Below are 5,034 nucleotides of genomic sequence, written 5' to 3'. Positions count from 1 at the left end.
CATTTGGAGAAAACATTTTGGTTTAGATATTCGTTCTTTAGCCACTGTAGTTTCTTGGTAGTGTCATAACCCAGGAAATCAGCCTGTCTCTTGCTCTATGGGGCTTTCTGAAATAACACTTCTCCTTGATCTGTTAATTACATCATTGTCTGACCTGCCTGTAAGTGGCTTCCTTCCTGCCTCTGAGCTTTGTTGTTATGCCAGGCAGGGGGAAGGCAATTATTCAGCAGGGCTGTATGAATAATTGTGGGAGGCAAGGGACCCACTGATTAAATAAGAGGCGGGCAGGGCACAGCGGTGGTGTTGAGGAGGGACCTACAATGATGAATGTAAAATTACAATGCCCAAAATATCATTGAGCTGTTATTCTCATATTCACTCCTACCTTCTTTGGTAAGTTTTTATTGTTAGGAAAGCTGGGAATGGTTTTCCACCTCCTGGGCTTTACCTCGCAGTGGTAATGAGAATACAGAAAGAAGGCAAGAAAAAAGAAATGTGCTTTTTAGAAGGATAGGCGTTTTGTAAATGTTAAAACTTGACATCCCAGATGCCCTGTACTCTGTAAGGTTTAGAGTTAGCTTATCACAGTATCATGTACTTTGTTGGTCGTGATCTCATATATCTTTCCATATATTTCTCCTATGTACTTTGTAGGAAAAAATATAAAAATTAGATCTGATTATTCTCATCTTAAAAAAATGGTAACTGAGGTGATGGAAGTGTTAACTAACCTTATTATGGTAATCATTTCACAAAATATATCTATATCAAATCATTACATTGTATACATTAAACTTATACAATTTTTTTGTATTAATTATATCTCAATAAAGCTAGAAAAAATAGATCTTATTAAAATAATGGGCTTTATTCATTACATAATTTCAAATAGCAAAGAGACTGCCTAGAAAACAGTTTTTGGTAATATTTAAGATTCCTCTCCTAAGGGAGTGTCTGTCCTTTTCACCCACAAAAAAATTAGTAGCGATATATTTGCATATCAGTTCCATTTTTAGAAGAAACCAGGTCTCCAGGTTACAGAGTTATAATCTTATTGACATCCTGGAACCTGTTGAGATGAAGATGTTAAAACTAAAAGAATTTTAGACTGAATATTTTTCGTCTCTTGATTTCCCCTGAATGAAGCTGTGAAACAGTGGGGAAGAAAACCGAAGTTCCCTTTCCTATCACAGTGATAAACAGTGTTTTGCAGCAATGCTACCACCTCACAAAGCCTGAGTAGGTGAATATTTACCTCCATTATTGCTAAGAATTAAGCATTTCTTGGGTTTGTTTTACAGTCAGCCCTTCATATTGGTGGGTCCTGCATTGTGGTTGGTGAAACCTGTGGATGCAGAAGCCGCAGGTGCGGAGGGCCAACTGTATTAGGCCATTTTATAAAAGGAATTTGAGCATCTGAGGATTTCGGTATCTGCCAGGGGTCCTGAAACCAATGGCCCATGGATATCTAGGGACGACTGTACTAGAAAATAGTTTCTAATATGTTTTATTGTTTTCAAATAATGATGAAGTGTCTTATGTGTGATGCCATGCATCTACTCATTCTTTTACAAAGCAATTAAATAGACATAAACTATACTTGAGTAATTCCATTTCTGTGATTACTAGTGAGGCTGCCTGTGTTCCCATTTGTTCTTGCCCTCTCAAGGCATGTATTAGAACGGTTTTTCTGATATTACTGGTTGTGCACTGGTACATCTAGTCCCTGAGTGGCCAGATGAATGGCCAGAGAGTGGGTCAAAGATGTAGTAAGGGAGTAGAACCACAACACTGGCCAGTATGGAGGTCTGCATAAGCCCTTGCCTCACTTACCACCAATGTCCATAGCCCTTGGTACTCTACCAGCTAGCTGGTCTACCTTCCATTCCAAACTGTATTAGGATAGAATTTCAGCAAGTGGCTAATGGCTGATGATGGTCAGCACTTTATTAGGTTCAGTCAGTACCATTTGAGTCACCAATAGCTTTGGTCAAGAACATGAACCAGCAGTGAAATAAATCATTGCATTGGGTAGAAATGCCAAGGTCAACAAAATATTAATATTTGGATTGTGTTGAGCTGGTTGCCTAACATGTCAGTCTTAGTTGATATTGGGAGGGCTTTCCTAACAAGGCAGAGATGGGACCTCTGGATTACTGTTTCTTTCTGCTGTGCTAGAGTATCTCTGCTCTGCTTCCTGAGAATCTCTCTCCGTTATACAGGCAACGCTTCAGCCCTACCTTCCCCACTACCGACCCTTCCTGAAAACGCTTCCCTTTGTTAGCTCCCTGTCACTGTGAAGCATTCATACCTTTTATGAATACTTTGCAGGGATGACTCAGTGTCTTGCAGGGGCATGTAAACATTTTGAGAACATTCATGTGTCTCCTCTTCTGTTTTGTCCCTTGTTCTTGAGTAACTCTTAGACTTTCATATCATGGCCTGGAATTAAGACCCCTCACCACAGATCAACTGGATTTTTACATAAATTAATATTCCTATTACATAAGTAACATCCAGCTGTTTCATTGTATTAACTTTCTTTTTCTCTTAGTCCCTTTAATTGTGCTTTACCAATTTATCTAAATCTTAAAGTTTTTACAGATGGTGTAAAAATTCCTAAATAACTAGACAAGTATCCTAGTAAAACATTATCCTCTCCAATCAAGTTATCTTTGTGCAGTGGAATAACAGCTATGATTTTGGGTAGTGAAACGGATATAAACTACATTAGTTAAAAATACTTTGAATGTTGGCTCTCTCACCCACTGCGTTTTTGGAGCAGATTGCTTTTTCAGGCCGCCAGCAGAATATGAAAATTCCTTATACATCCTGAGCTTTCCAGCACCGTTTCTGAAGTATTCCTTTCTTTGGCAATTCTAATGAAAACACAAGAGGGAAAAAGTGTCCTGTTCTTTCCTATCAGAAGGTGGTTGCTTCTCATATAATGAATACTTTGTAGGTAAGAGACACTCAGAGTAGGCAGAACTGCTGATTCCCCTTTCCCGGTAATTTAGTACAAAATCAGATGTTTTAGAGTGGCTTTCCTTCCTTGCATGCCCCAGCCAATCTGTCCTCTTCTGTGGTTACTTATAGTTAAGCAAGTGAGACTTCTACAATCTGGGTGAAGGCTGCCCTCACCACTCCACCCTCAGCCCTGCCACCAACCTTAGAACATTTGAACTTGAAGTTAGCTTGTCACGTTTTTCTTCTTTCCAACATGGCTCTTACATTCTCTACCCAAATTCCTTTCTCATTGGGTTCTTGACATCCAAAAAGAGGCTTAGTCGCACTTGTAATAACTGTAAAAGTAATTATAATCGTTACCATTTTAAATCAAGCAGGAGGATGGAATATTCAAGTCACTTTCTTATTTTAGGTAAAATGTGAAGTATGAGGCAAAACAAGTTGAGCAAGCCAGTAAGAATGAGTTACTGGCTCTCTGGAAGGAAGACTTTTCTGGAAACCTGGAGGGGAGTGTGTGTATTGTCAGTGTACCTAGTAGTTTGGGCGGGGGGATAGTTCTGCCAGTGGTGGTTTCATGTTGTAGAGAGGAATGAATTTTTTTTTTTAAGAATTTATTTATTTATTTATTTATGGCTGTGTTGGGTCTCCGTTAATGCACGCGAGCTTTCTCTAGTTGCGGCGAGTGGGGGCTACTCTTCGTTGCGGTGTGCGGGCTTCTCGTTGCAGTGGCTTCTCTTGTTTCAGAGCATGGGTTCTAGGCATGCGGGCTTCAGTAGTTGTGGCTTGCGGGCTGTAGAGTGCAGGATCAATAGTTGTAGCTCGTGGGCTTAGTTGCCCCGTGGCATGTGGGATCTTCCTAGACCAGGGCTTGAACCCATGTCCCCTACATTGGCAGGCGGATTCTTAACCACTGCGCCACCAGGGAAGCCCGAGACCAGTGAATCTTAATAAGACATAAATGAAGAAACACTAGGACACCTTGGAGCCATTCACAAACATCTCAAGTGCAGGGGAGATTCATTTAGAGGACTTCGGGATTCCCCAGACTGTTGCTTGAAGAGCTCAATTTCTAATGAATCAATGGTGAACAGATTTCTTTTTTGTTACTCTTTTTCTGTGGAGTGCTACTGTGTGTCATTTATTTCCAAAACATTCATTACTGATTTTGCCAAGAGTGAAAACCAAAGGGCTGGTTTTCGAACTGTGCGTGGTGAAGCCTTCAGCTTCCATGACGGTGCCTGGCAGGCTGCTGAAGGGAAGGTCAAGGGTACCTGGACGGGGTCTCCCAGCGTTGTTTCAACTGGTGCTAGTCTACCTTATCTCTTTTATCCAAAGGCGGGGTGCTTAAGATTTTGTTTTTATAAAATTCCACTGCTTTGAAAAATATTCAAAAGCCATCACTTTGGGGAACTGGGGTTCTGGTAGACAGAAAGATAAATCACTTCTTTTTGAAGAATTATTTTGGATTGTTCAGCTCTCAAAGAGATGAAATATGTGACTTCTTTCCTCTGTCTCAGTCACAAGTTCTGCCTTGATTGGAATGCTTGGAATTTTTTTTTAAACAAAATTGGTCTCTGCTTTGTAAAAAGTTTTTATGTTATAAGAATATATATATATAGTTTAAATTTATATGTATAAATTTTAAGCCACTTTATTGAGGTATGATTGACAGACCAAGAAGTGTACATATTTAATGTACAGAATTTGATGAGTTGAGAAGTAAGTATACACCTATGGAACAGCATGGTGCCTGTGGTTAACAATACTGTATTGTATACTTAAAAATTTGCCAAGGGTAGATCTTATGTTAAGTGCTCTTAATCACACACACACAAAACAATGATAAATAAAGGGGGCAGGAGGAAACTTTTGGAGGTGATAGATATTTTTACAAGTTTGATTTCATAGCCTATAGGCATGTAACTCACAAACTGAGTAAAACCTTATGTATATTGCAAGGGACAAGATTATGTTTTAGATGGCCTTGATTCACACAACTTCTCGCCCTGCCTTCAAAAGAAGACTATTTCAAAGAGATAACCTTTTTTTTTTTTTTTTTTTTTTTTT

This window comes from Lipotes vexillifer, unplaced genomic scaffold (genome assembly GCF_000442215.2).
Source record: "Lipotes vexillifer unplaced genomic scaffold, Lipotes_vexillifer_v1.1 scaffold863, whole genome shotgun sequence".
NCBI lineage: Eukaryota > Metazoa > Chordata > Mammalia > Artiodactyla > Lipotidae > Lipotes > Lipotes vexillifer.
The sequence above is the reverse complement of the archived record's forward strand: the minus strand, read 5'-3'. Positions refer to the sequence as shown.